This window comes from Pseudophryne corroboree, chromosome 4, assembly GCF_028390025.1.
Source record: "Pseudophryne corroboree isolate aPseCor3 chromosome 4, aPseCor3.hap2, whole genome shotgun sequence".
Lineage (NCBI taxonomy): Eukaryota > Metazoa > Chordata > Amphibia > Anura > Myobatrachidae > Pseudophryne > Pseudophryne corroboree.
Genome location: NC_086447.1, coordinates 362,842,164 through 362,857,276, shown reverse-complemented (window position 1 = coordinate 362,857,276; position 15,113 = coordinate 362,842,164).

Genomic DNA, 15,113 nt, shown 5'->3' with positions numbered 1-15,113 from the left:
ACTCGGAATGAGGGCCTATATGCACAGATTGGTCAGATCCATACTAAAAATATGGTTAAAGCCAGAACGATACTAAATACACACACACAAGCTGGATCCACACTAAATTCACACAGACACACAACAGATACACACAAAATCATCCTGATTAACATTAAGTACAGACAAACCCCACCATACCACTCAACTCTAAGGGCCTTATTCTGATTTTGGAATAAAGCATAGTTGCTACCCTCCCGCATCTTGTAGGAGACTCCCAGCTCACTACAGTCTCCCGCTGCCCCACAAAGTTCCACAAAAACCCCAGATTCCCCACTGCCCGAGTCCAGATGCCATGGGGGCGGGGCTTACATTTGAGGAGCGATCCAAGGACAGAGGTAGCCCCACATAATCTCCATGCCCTACTCAGGAAGTGAGTTTACTTTAATGTCCTGTCTTAAGGGCCCCATACACTAGGACGATTTTACACGATTTCATACAATTCCGATATATCCGTCTGATTGTATGAAATTGTGTACAATCGTGTGTGTTTTAGATCGTATCCAATCTGATGCGCGTTCCCGTATAACTGTTGGATAGGACCCCCTAGGTCGTTGATGCTGCACTAATGATATATCGGAATTGGATGGAATCGGATCAAAAAAGTGTGGTTTTTGTTCATGTGATATATCGCATGCGATGTATCACAGGGAAGTTTGACTGTAAATCTCAGGACACTCCCAGCCCTTGTAGCCCTCTACCCAGCCCATAAGATATATCTTATGGTACAATTGTATGCCGTACGATATATTGCATGCGATGTATAGCGGCTTCATCAATCGCATGCGATATATCTCATGCAAAAATAGCACAATAGTACCAAATCGTATGGAATCACTCCAGGGAAGGTCCCGGGGGAGTTCAAGGGAAACTGCATCCGACTTTAGCCTCAGACATATCGTTGCAGGGACATGCAGTCAGGGGAGGCAGGGGAGGCAGTGCCTCCCCTGTCCTTAATGATTAAAATAATACAAAGAAGATACTTATGACACATATTCTGTGTCATAAGTATCTGCTTTAGCCTTTATATTATTTAAATCATTATTGTCATGTAAAAGAAAGTTTTAAATTTAGTTTTAAATGTGGTCGGAGGCACCGCTCTCGGTGCCTCCCGCTGTCAATGGAGAAGGGCCGGACGCGGGGGGCGGGGCCAAGCATCGGGCAGTAAAAGCCCATTAAAAAAAGCCTTGTTAAGCAGCACCTATAGAAGTGCCTCTTAACGCCCCTGTCACAAAGGCTGATCTGATTGGGCAGTGGGCAGGTTCGAACTGGCTCTCCGTCACCAAACCACCCCCATCCCAGAGCTGGTTGACGCGGCGAGCATCAGACGCTCCCTCCCTCCCTCCCACTACCAGCCGATAATGCCCCCTCTCCTCACCCCTGGAGATTACAGCTGCACTGGCGCTGCGATGGCCCACATCATACGCAGGGAGCGAGCAGGGCTGCCGCAGAGGCGCCAGCAGCGCTCACTGCTCAGGGCAGCATTTCTCAAAAGTGTGCGCCGCAGCCACGAACATCGATCTGTGATGTGGCCCGATCACCCAGTTTGCATGCATAACTTGGTGATCGGTGCCTGCATGTGGGGAAGCAGTGCGGGCAGAGCAGCATCTACAAGTGAAAACGGATGCCGGCGCCGACGATGATGGATTGCCCTGTCCGCCCGCACCCCAAATACGCAAATGCAGCTGCAGAATGAGCGGGGGAGGGGGAATGGAAGCGCACCTACTCAGGACCATCGTGCTCATTTCCATAGGGGGCGCAGCTCCTCCTCTACACATGCTGCGCTCCCTGTTATGAACTACTTCTGCAATCAGTGTTTAAAGGTCAGTGTGTCACCATGTCCTCCCCCAAAAAATGTGTGTCACTGTCCCCCCCCCCAGCTCCTGTATGTTTGTTAACTCCCCCTCCAGTGTGTCAGCAACTCCCCCTCCCTCCAGTGTGTCAGCATGTCTCCCTCTCAGTCTCAGACCCAGTGTGTGTCTGTCTGTACTACCATGTCCCCCCCTCATGCCCATGTATGTGTGTCACCATGCATTCCTATGTCACCACCCCAGACCCCAGTGTGTTTTTCACCATGTCATCCCCAGGCCTCACAATGTGTTACCACGTCGCTCCCCAGGCCCGTGTGTGTGTCTCATCCTTTTTTCTTCTTTGCCTATTACTCTTTTTATATCTATCCCCCCACCTTTTAACATTTACTCTCATCACGCAGCTTTCCCTTGTGCCCTCCCAAAACCACTATTTCTCTTGCCTTGTACTTTCTCCTCACACCCATTTTCTTCCACTCTCTATACTACTTACCTTCCTTCCAGAGGCGTCTCGAGAGAGGAGGGGACACGTGTGCAGACTCCATGTGTGCGCCCCCTTCTCTCCCGTAGCCGGCAGCGCCGATGCTAGCGCTCTGAGCACTAGAGACTCTGGCACAGTGCCAGAGTCTACAGCGCATGCGCAGGACGCCGGAAAAATGGCCGCCGTACCATTTTTTCGGAGTCCAGCGCATGCACTGTAGACTCTGGCACTGTGCCAGAGTCTCTAGTGCTCAGCGCACTAGCAGCGGCGCTGATGGCTACGGGAGAGGAGGGGGCCCACGCGGTCGCCAATGGGCGCCAGAAAGGTAAGTAAGGAAAAAATGGGTGCAGGGTGTGCAGTGTGGGCCCCCCTGGACACTGCAACCATTATAGATACACCAGTGCTTCCTCCCCATCTTCTGCTGACGGTGATGGAGTCCTGCTGGCAAGGAGTCAGAAGCGACATGGAGAAACCGGAGGATGGCAGGTAAGTACAAGTAAGTATAATTTCTCCCCCATTCCTCCTCTCTCTCTGCCATCTCCCTCTATTCCTCTCTCTCACTCCCATCTCCCCCCTATTTCTCCTCTCTCCTTTGTCCCCGCTACATCTCCTCTTTCCCGTATAAGTCTTTTCCTCCTCTCTCTCTGCCATCTCCTCTATTCCTTCTATCTTCCTTCTCCCCCTTTTCCTTCTCTCTCTTTCTTCCTTCTCCCCCATTCCTCATCTCTTCCTTCTCCCCCTATTCCTCTCTCTCTGTCTGCCCTTCCCCCATTCCTTCTCTCTCCCTTTCCGTTGTTTCCCCCTATTCCTCACTCTCTGTCTGCCGTTTCCCCCTATTCCTCACTCTCTGCCGTTTCCCCCTAGTCCTCCTCTTTCTTCCTTCTCCCCCTATTCCTTCTCTCTCTGACTGCCCTCTCCCTCATTTCTCCTCTCTCCCTTTGAGTTGTTTCCCCCTATTCCTCACTCTCTGTCTGCCGTTTCCCCCTAGTCCTCCTCTTTCTTCCTTCTCCCCCTATTCCTTCTCTCTCTCTGACTGCCCTCTCCCTCATTTCTCCTCTCTCCCTTTGAGTTGTTTCCCCCTATTCCTCACTCTCTGTCTGCCGTTTCCCCCTAGTCCTCCTCTTTCTTCCTTCTCCCCCTATTCCTTCTCTCTCTGACTGCCCTCTCCCTCATTCCTCCTCTATCCCTTTGCGTTGTCTCCCCCTATTCCTCTCTCTGGAATAGAAAATTTACCATACAGGTCAAGGCGCTTTGATATTAGATAGACCAAGATCTTATGCAGATTTCATTGATCCAGGATTTGCTTAAAACAATAAAAAAACACCATCATAGTGTAAAATGTTACATATATAACATAAAACTAAAACTGAAGGTTTGGACTCGTACCCCAACTTATGGTCTACTTGGTAGTAGACATATATCGCTTTTACTCAGAGGATAGGTCAACGGGATGGTGATTCCCAATCTCTTTTCCAACCTTCCTTGAAGACAATCTTCCCCAAGCAGAGTGTTCACAATATATAAAATTGGAAAGAAACTCCAAATAGTGTAACACCATTTATTAAAACATCCAATAAAAACACTGTGGGTAGATAGTGGACTCTCACCAGATGTACAGAGTAAACAAGCATGTAATGATCCAGGCGTCCCCAAGAACCAGCATGCGAGCAGATGAGTGATCCACGTATCCTCCCGTCTCCTCCACCTACTTTAATAAATGGTGTTACACTATTTGGAGTTTCTTTCCAATTTTATATATTGTGAACACTCTGCTTGGGGAAGATTGTCTTCAAGGAAGGTTGGAAAAGAGATTGGGAATCACCATCCCGTTGACCTATCCTCTGAGTAAAAGCGATATATGTCTACTACCAAGTAGACCATAAGTTGGGGTACGAGTCCAAACCTTCAGTTTTAGTTTTATGTTATATATGTAACATTTTACACTATGATGGTGTTTTTTTATTGTTTTAAGCAAATCATGGATCAATGAAATCTGCACAAGATCTTGGTCTATCTAATATCAAAGCGCCTTGACCTGTATGGTAAATTTTCTATTCCATTGTATTGTTTTCTGTAAGTGTTGGTGACACTGCTTTACCATTTGGGACACGGGCTGCTATTAGCGCAAAGTTTGTGACCACAAATATCTGTTTGTAGCTTCACTTGTTCACCTGGTGGTTGCGAATATTGCTGCTATTATGTTTCGATATAGAGAAGAAAGGATGAGAAAGCTAGACTCTGTGTTCTCTTCACCTGATACAAATGTATCTGATAAGGACTTTAGTAGTATTATGAATAAAATAGAGTCCATGCTCCTAAAAGAGAATAAAGTATGGTGGGAGGTGGTAACCTGGAAAAGTACCTTACATCTAAAATTATTCCAAAGGGCCTGAAAATTTCTAAAAAGGCCAGTTTTACCACGTCTACAGAACATTTTAGAAATAAATGGGAGTCAATAATCTCCAATTGTTCCTTTCAATTAATGGAACTAATTATAAGCGAGAGAAAGAAGGACTTATCAGTCCTGGATGATGAAATTAAAAAGCTTAAGGAGATGACTATCCCATTCATGAATTCACTTGATTTTAAAGAGAGAGAAAAAGTGATAGAAGAGAGGATAGAAAAATCAGAGAGGCAGCTTATCTCAAGGAAAACGAATAAATTCCGTAGGGATAAAAATGAATTAGAGCCATCAACACAGTCTATTGTAAAGACACAGTTGATAGAAAACTCTATTCAAGATAGAGAAAGATTTAGGGGACCAAATAGAGGCTATAAGAAAAATTTGGGAAACTAGAGAGGTCAACCGGTAAGAAATAAATATGATTATAGAAATCGGTGGCCCCAAGGGAAACGTGAGAATGGTTATTCCATGGATAACCATCAAGAGGGAACTACTCCCAATTGGAGGATTCCTAGAAAGAGATTTTTACAACCTAGGGACCATTGGGAGGAAGAGGGACAATTTGATAGATTCAGCCCTGTTTCTACACGAAATAGGTTTGCCCCTTTGAGGGAAGCCGAATATCAGACACCTTTTTTAGAGAGAGGGAGGAGATATGTAGATCAAAGATAAAAAGACATCGAGGAAAGAGGGGAGGGTTTAAGAAGAAAAGAAAAACCAAAAGGAGAAAAAAGAAAAATATTATATTAGATCAGTTGGGGGAAGGAGTCCAACAGGAAGGTCAAAAAGGAGGTGTTAAAATCTTTAATTTAAGTACTCATGTCCTCCTGGCAGAAGAAATGACCTTATTGGAGAAAGGACTAAAATATGCCCCCTCCACTAAGGTAAACCAGTTCGATGTCTTTGTGGATATCGAGAAATTTACTAGGAAATTGACCTTAAAAAATGTTTTCCAATTAAAAGAGGGTGATTCTATAACACAGGAAAAGGATGAGGTTTCCTCATTCAAACCAAGGTCGACTTTTTATCCATCCTATTTGAAAGGATGTTTCGTTGACTCTTTTGCCCATCTAGTAAAAGAGGATCTTGAAAAATTAGACACACAGAAAATAAAGTATAATCTAACTATGAAAGAAAGAAAGGCTATAAAAACCCTCACCTCTGACAAGGAACTCATTATCAAACCTGCAGATAAGGGGGGAGGGATTGTCCTCTTTAATAAAAAAGAATATGAAGCAAAAATATACCGTCAACTGGAAGATAAGGCCACCTACAGAAAAATGCGGGGAGATCCCACAAAAAAGATCCAACTACAACTTAAAGAATTTATTGAAAAGTACAATAAAAAAGGGGTCTTAACAGAGGAAGAAAGTAAATTTTTGTTTGTGGAATATCCAGTGATCCCCACAATATATGTATTACCCAAAATACATAAGAATCCAACATGTCCCCCGGGGCGGCCTATAGTCTCTGGGATAGACTCCTTGACGGCCAACCTGTCCCAAATGATAGATTATAGCCTCCAACCATTTGTATTACACAACCGGTCACATTTGAGGGACACATGTGATGTCTTGAATTTATTACGGGACTTTCAGTGGGAAGACGACTACCTATTAGTGACGGCAGACGTCAATTCCTTATATACAATTATAAATCACCAACAGGGTATCAAAGCAGTGAGACAAGCAATATCAGGATCTGAGTTGTCTAGCAGATATCAGGATTTCATTGTAGAGGGGATTAATTTCATTTTACAAAACAATTATTTCATTTTTCAGGAAGAGTTCTACATCCAAAGATGTGGCACTGCTATGGGCACCAGGTTCGCCCCTAGTTATGCGAACATTTTTTTGGGCGCATGGGAGGATCAGTTCGTGTGGACTGATTGTCCCTATGGGGCGAACCTGGTGACCTGGCATAGGTTTATCGACGACATATTGTTCATCTGGAAGGGGGAGAGAGAACTATTGGAAGCATTCTGTGCTTACCTGAATGAAAACGAATATAATGTCAAATTAACATTTGATATCAGCGGTAGGGAAGTAAACTTTCTAGACCTAACTATATATATTGAAAATAGTACAGTCAAGACTAAGACTTTTGTAAAGCCAACGGACTCTCGATCATATATTGACAGACTTAGTTGCCATCACGATAATTGGCTTAAAACTATTCCTACTAGTCAATTTAAAAGACTTAGAAGAAATTGTACAGACTCCCAAGTGTTTAATACTCCAGCAGTGGCTATGGAAGAATGTTTCCTCAAATGTGGATATGATGAGGGGGAGATAAGGAAATCTCTAGATAAGGTCACTAAAATTGAGAGATCAGACCTCATGATAAAAAAAAGATAAAACTGCTAGAGAAGGAAACGATAAGTTTAAATGGGCCTTCGTAACAAACTATTCGACTCAACATAATAAAGTAAAGAGTATTCTAAAAAAACATTGGCCATTATTAAAAAGGGATCCGGTCATCGGAATGGAATTGCCAGATGAGCCTATTTGTATATACAGGAGAGCTCAGAATCTTCAGTCTAAATTAGTTCATAGTTTCCTGAATAAGCCCACACCAGGACAAGTATTATCACAAGGTTTTTTTCGTTGTGGATCTTGCTTACCATGTAGGAATATTCTCAATTCCTTTGGTAACAAGAAATTGGAGGTACTGATAAATGGGAAAAAGTGTTCTATAAGGGATTTTATCACCTGCCACTCGGTTAACATTATCTACTGTATTGAGTGCAGTTGTGACAAATTCTATATAGGCAGAACTGGTCGGGCTCTGAAAACTAGAGTTGCCGAGCATCTACGCAATATTAAAAAAGGCCTGGATACACATGCATTATCATTGCATTTCAAAAAAGTACATAATTGCGACCCAAAACACATTAAAAAAAAATTTGGTTTAAGAAAAATGATTACAGATGTGAGGGGTGGTAATATATAGAAGAAACTGGCAAAGAACGAAATGCAGCTGATACATATGTGTAAAACTCTAGAACCTACCGGCCTAAATAAAGACTTTGAAATGAAATGTTTTTTATAAGAGGTAGATGCACGTGTTATCAGCACTAATTACAACTTTTCCTGTATTTATTGTTTTACTTATTGCTTTATTTTTGTCTCCATTCACATGAAACAAAACTTATTACATCCTGATTGATGGACAATATGACACGCAAATGCCGACTTTGAAACGCAAGGCATTTCCGCCATAAAATAGGAGACTTCCGCTGATATGGGGGATGCCTTGGAGACGGTTGCTATCCGCCAAAGGCAGGAAATCCAGTGACGACCTCCTTCCGCCGGAAGTGGGCACACATAGGACGGAACTCTATGACGAACTGGTCGATGACCTTCTTCCGCCGGAAATGAACGACACGGTAGACGCGGACATTACTTTACCCGGGAAAACGGGACATTTGAATGGCAAGACATAAAAAAGCACTAGGAGATGGATTACTACTGGACTGGAGTTTAGTATTAAATATAGGGAATGTTAGAAGTTAGTCGATCTGTGTCTGGTATTAGGCAATACTCTTAAACTGTGATTTGAGTGCATTAAGAGGGGTATAAATACCTCCCCTACATCAATGTCTCCCATACCTTGAAAAAGATAACCTAGTGTTATCGAAACGCGTTATGGTGGAGGAGACGGGAGGATACGTGGATCACTCATCTGCTCGCATGCTGGTTCTTGGGGACGCCTGGATCATTACATGCTTGTTTACTCTGTACATCTGGTGAGAGTCCACTATCTACCCACAGTGTTTTTATTGGATGTTTTAATAAATGGTGTTACACTATTTGGAGTTTCTTTCCAATTTTATATATTGTGAACACTCTGCTTGGGGAAGATTGTCTTCAAGGAAGGTTGGAAAAGAGATTGCGAATCACCATCCCGTTGACCTATCCTCTGAGTAAAAGCGATATATGTCTACTACCAAGTAGACCATAAGTTGGGGTACGAGTCCAAACCTTCAGTTTTAGTTTTATGTTATATATGTAACATTTTACACTATGATGGTGTTTTTTTATTGTTTTAAGCAAATCCTGGATCAATGAAATCTGCATAAGATCTTGGTCTATCTAATATCAAAGCGCCTTGACCTGTATGGTAAATTTTCTATTCCATTGTATTGTTTTCTGTAAGTGTTGGTGACACTGCTTTACCATTTGGGACACGGGCTGCTATTAGCGCAAAGTTTGTGACCACAAATATCTGTTTGTAGCTTCACCTATTCCTCTCTCTGTCTGCTGTCTCTCCCTATTCATCCTCTTTCTACTGTCTCCCCCTGTTCCTCACATCTCCATACTTCTCCTCTCTCTTCCATCTCCCCATATTCCTCCTCTTTCTTATCCATAAATGTATAAAAATTGATAATATATTAGCCTCTTGCTCATCACAAGTTTGATGAGCAGACAGGCTACGGTCATTGGCGGGGACGGCGGCAGTAGCGGGCATTGGCTCGGGGGCTGTAGGAGTCATCTGCGGTACTCGAAGGACATTATGGCTGCAGTGCCTCACCAGCCACTGACCTCACCGCACGCCACTGTATCGTTGTAGTGTATGGGGCCCTTTAGGCTGAGCTGCCAGACACAGCCCACGGAGCACGAGCTGTGCTGCCTACACCAATCACACACGGACAGCAGCAAGGCAATAAATGGGGGTCAGAGAGGTATAAAGAATGGGGACTTAGAGGGCCGATATCAATGCTATGGGGGGGGAGGCAGAGACATGGAGAGTGGGGACTCTGGGGGCTAATAACACTGCTATCGGAGAGGGGGGACATATGGAGAATGATGGCTCAGGAGGAAATTACACTATTGTGGGGGAAAGGGGAGATGACACTGCAATGGGGGGAGAATGACGCAACACTACTATAGAGAGAGGGGGACATGATACTTCTATAGTGGGGAAGCAGAGACATGCAGAGTGGGGGCTCAGAAGAAGATGATCATAACCATAATCTCCCTGAAACTAGTTTTACAAAGTAGGCAAATATGGAATAAGTAAGAAAGAGCTAGTAACTGTGGACCTTGGTAAAACCATGTTGCACTGCAGGTGGGGCAGATTTAGAAACATAGAATTTGATGGCAGGAAAGAACCACTTGGCCCATCTAGTCTCCCCCTTTTTCAACCTTATTGTTACCACAAACCCCATTATTCTTTGTAAGGATATCCTTATGTCTATACCATGCATGTTAAAATTGCTCTATTGTATTAGCCTCCACCACCTCTGATGGGAGGCTATTCCACTTGCTACTACCCTTTTCTGAAATTATTTTCCCTCAAATTTCCCCTGAACCTACCTCCCTCTAGTATCAGTGCATGTCCTTGTGTACTTATACTTCTCTTCCTTTGAAGAATGTCTCCCTCCTGTACCTTTTTAAAACCCTTGATATATTTGAAAGCTTCTATCGTGTCCAGGGGCGGATTGGGATACAAAACCAGCCCAGGAACTTTCTGGAAGCAGCCCAAAATAGGGGGCGGGGTCAGGGCAGGGGGGCGAGCAGATATGGATCGAAGTACAGGTGGGGTGTGGCAAAATATGGAGAGGCATGGCCACAGCCTTAAAAAAAATTAAATTACTATTCATCTGACCCCCCGGAGGGGGAGAGCAGTGTAAGAGGGAGAGAGGTGTGTTGGGGGGGATATGAGTGGAAAGATGCAGAGCTGTGGGAGGGGGAAAAGCTGTGAGTGGGGATCGGAGGGGGGGGGGTCTGTGTGTGGAGGCTAGGGCTGTGTGTGTGGATCTGAGTGGGGGGGAGAGCTGTGGGGGGGTTCTGTGTGAGGAGGGTAGGGCTGTGTGTGGGGGGGCTGTGTGAGGAGGGTAGGGCTTTGTGGGGGGGCTGTGTGAGGAGGGTAGGGCTGTGTGTGGGGGGCTGTGTGAGGAGGGTAGGGCTGTGTGTGGGGATCTGAGTGGGGGGCTCTGTTTGTGGAGGGTAGGGCTGTGTGTGGGGAACTGAGTGGGGGGAGAGCTGTGTATTTACCTTTAGGCTGTGGCTGGGGGCGGTTCCTCCATGCTGGCCGGTTCCTTTTGAAAGTGGCTGCAGGAGACAGAGATGGCAATTCAGCGGTACTTGGTCAGCGTGATGGGTGGGCTGAGGCAGGCACCAGCCACGCTTCTCTCCCTGGGGCCCTCTTCTATTTCTCTTACGTCCTAGAGGATGCTGGGGACTCCGTAAGGACCATGGGGAAAGACGGGCTCCGCAGGAGACATGGGCACTTTAAGAAAGACTTTAGATCTGGGTGTGCACTGGCCCCTCCCTCTATGCCTCTCCTCCAGACCTCAGTTTACTACTGTGCCCAGAGGAGACTGGGTGCATTTCAGGGAGCTCTCCTGAGTTTCCTGACAGAAAGTATATTTGTTAAGTTTTTTTATGTTCAGGGAGCACTGCTGGCAACAGGCTCCCTGCATCGAGGGACTGAGGGGAGAGAAGCAGACCTACTTCTGTGAGTGTTAAAGGCTCTGCTTCTTAGGCTACTGGACACCATTAGCTCCAGAGGGAGTCAGAACACAGGTCTCACCCTGGAGTTCGTCCCGGAGCCGCGCCGCCGTCCCCCTCGCAGAGCCGGAAGATAGAAGCCGGGTGAGTATGAGAAGAAAAGAAGACTTCAGAGGCGGCAGAAGACTTCATGATCTTCACTGAGGTAACGCACAGCACTGCAGCTGTGCGTCATTGCTCCCATACACCTCACATACGGCAGTCACTGTAAGGGTGCAGGGTGCAAGGGGGGGGGCGCCCTGGGCAGCGTGTAAACCTCTTTTCTGGCAAAATAGGATATATACAGCTAACCACTGTATATATAAAGAGCCCCCGCCAGTGTACAGTATATTTGAGCGGGACAGAAGCCCGCCGTCGAGGGGGTGGGGCTTCTCCCTCAGAACTCACCAGCGCCATTTTTTCTCCACAGCACCGCTGAGAGGAAGCTCCCCGGACTCTCCCCTGCTTATACCACGGTAGAAAAGAGGGTTTTAAAGAAGAGGGGGCACATAATTTGGCGCAGATAATATATAACAGCGCTACTGGGTAAAACATTAAATTACTGTGTTTTTTTCCTGGGTCATATAGCGCTGGGGTGTGTGCTGGCATACTCTCTCTCTGTCTCTCCAAAGGGCCTTGCGGGGGAACTGTCTTCAGATAAGAGGGTTCCCTGAGTGTGTGGTGTGTCGGTACGCGTGTGTCGACATGTCTGAGGTAAAAGGCTCTCCTATAAAGGAGATGGAGCAAATGTGTGTGTGTGGTGTCTCCGTCGACAACGCCGACACCTGACTGGATATGTGGAATTAAGTGCTGAGGTAAATTTATTGCATAAAAGATTAGAGAACAGACAGGGAATCTACCCATGTCTGTCCCTATGTCGCAGGGACCTTCAGAGTCTCAAAACGCCCACTATCCAAAATAATAGACACTGATACCGACACGGAGTCTGACTCCAGTGTCGACTACGATAATGCAAAGTTACAGCCAATACTGGCAGAAAAGTATTCAATATATGATTATTGTAATAAAATATGTTTTGCATATCACTGATGACTCATCTGTTCCTGACACGAGGATACACATGTTTAAGGGGAAGAAAGCTGAGGTAAATTTGCCTCCTCTCATGAAGAAAAAGAGCGGGAATCTCCAGACAAGAAACTGCAGATTCCCAAAAAGAATTCTCATGGCGTATCCTTTCCCTGCTAGGGCCAGGATACGATGGGAATCTTCCCCTAGGGTGGACAAGGCATTGACACGTTTACCCAAAAGGTAGCGCTGACTTAACAGCTATCCTCAGGGATCCTGCAGATAGCATGCAGTAAAAGTACTTTGAAGTCCATTTACACACATTCTGGTACACTACTCAGACCGGCGATTGTGTCTGCATGGGTTTATAGAGCTGTAGCAGCGTGGACAGATACCTTATCAGCGGAGATTGACACCCTAGATAAGGATACCATGTTACTGGCCCTAGGATATATATATATATGTATATATATATAAAAGATGCTGTCTTATATATAAGACATGCCCAAAGAGACATTGGTCTACTGGGTTCTAGAGTCAACGCTATGTCAATTTCTGCTAGACGTGTCCTGTGGAACATGCAATGGACAGGTGATGCCGACTAAAAGAGGCATATGGAGGTTTTACCTTACAAGGCTGAGGAATTGTGTGGAGAAGGGCTCTCGGACCTGGTCTCCACAGCTATAGCTGGTAATTCTGATCTTTTGCCTTATATTCCCTCACAGCCTAAGAAAGCACGACATTATCAAATGCAGTCCTTTCGTCGCAGAAAAACAAGAAAGTACGAGGAGCGTCCTTTCTTACCAGAGGTAAGGGCACAGGGCACAGCTAGTTCCCAGGAACAGAAGTCCTCCCCGGCCTCTACTAAATCCACCGCATGACGCTGGGGCTCCGCTAAGGGAGTCCGCCCCAGTGGGAGCACGTCTTCGACTCTTCAGCCACATCTGAATTCACTCACAGGTGGATCCCTGGGCGATAAATCTCAGGGTTACGAGCTGGAATTCGAAGAGGTGCCACCTCGCCGGTTTTCCTTATCGGACCTACCGGCTTCTCGTCCAGAAAGGGAGATAATATTAAATACAATTCACACATTGTATCTCCAACAGGTGGTGCTCAAGGTTCCCCTCCTGCAACAAGGAAGGGGATATTACTCAACCTTGGCTGTAGTCCCGAAACCGGACGGTTCGGTCAGACCTATTTTAAAATTAAAATCTCTGAACCTATACTTGAAAAGGTTCAAATTAAAAATGGAACTGCTCAGAGCGATCATCGCCAGCCTGGAAGGGGGAGATTTATGGTGTATCTAGACATAAAGGCTGCATACCTTCATGTTCCCATTTAACCACCCCATCAGGCGTACCTGAGAATTGCGGTACAGTATTGTCATTACCAATTTCAGAGTAATTGGCGGAAATGATGGTGCTCCTACGCAAGCAAGGAGTCACAATTATCCCATACTTGGACGATCTCCTAATAAGGGCGAGATCAACAGAGCAGTTGTTGAACAGCGTGTCACTTTCGCTGAAGGTGTCACAGCAACACGGCTGGATTCTCAATATCCTGAAGTCACAGTTGGTTCCTATGATTCGTCTGCCCTTCTTGGGTATGATTCTGGATATTGACCAGAAATGGGTTTACCTTCAGATAGAGAAGGCCCAGGTACTCATGACTCTGGTCAGGAACCTGTTGAAACCAAGACAGGTGTCAGTGCATCACTGCACTCGAGTCCTGGGAAAGATGGTGGCATCATACGAGGCCATTCCCTTTGGCAGGTTCCATGCGAGGACTTTCCAATGGGACCTACTGGACAAGTGGTCCGGGTCACATCTACCAGATTCATCAGTTGATCCCCCTATCCCCCAGGGCCAGGGTATATCTCCTGTGGTGGCTGCAGAGTGCTCACCTTCTAGAAGGCCGCAGGTTCGGCATTCAGGACTGGATCCTGGTGACCACGGACGCGAGCCTCCGAGGTTGGGGAGCAGTCACACAGAGAAGAAATTGCCAAGCTCTTTGGTCAAGTCAAGAGACTTGTCTTCACATCAACATCTTGGAACTAAGGGCCATATACAACGCCCTACGTCAAGCGGAGACCTTACTTCGCGACCAACCGGTTCTGATCCAATCAGACAACGTCACCGTAGTAGCTCATGTAAACCGCCAAGGCGGCACAAGGAGCAGAGTGGCGATGGCGGAAGCCACCAGAATTCTTCGCTGGGCGGAGAATCATGTAAGCGCACTGTCAGCAGTGTTCATTCCGGGAGTGGACAACTGGGAAGCAGACTTCCTCAGCAGACACGACCTACATCCTGGAGAGTGGGGACTTCATCAGGAAGTTTTCGCACAGATTACAAGTCGGTGGGGATTGCCACAGATAGAGATGATGGCGTCCCGCCTCAACAAAAAGCTACAGAGGTATTGCGCCAGGTCAAGAGACCCTCAGGCAGTAGCGGTAGATGCCCTAGTGACACCGTGGGTGTTCCAGTCAGTCTATGTATTTCCTCCTCTTCCTCTCATACCCAAGGTGTTGAGAATAATAAGGAAAAGAGGAGTGAGAACAATCCTCATTGTTCCAGGTTGGCCACGAAGGACCTGGTATCCGGATCTGCAGGAAATGCTTACAGAATATACGTGGCCTCTTCCTCTAAGATAGGACCTGTTGCAACAGGGGCCATGTCTGTTCCAAGACTTACCGCGGCTGCGTTTGACGGCATGGCGGTTGAACGCCGGATCCTAGCGGAAAAAGGCATTCCGGATGAGGTCATTCCTACGCTGATAAAGGCTAGGAAGAACGTGACATCTAAACATTATCACCGTATATGGCGAAAATATGTTTCTCGGTGTGAGGCCAGGAGTGCTCCTAC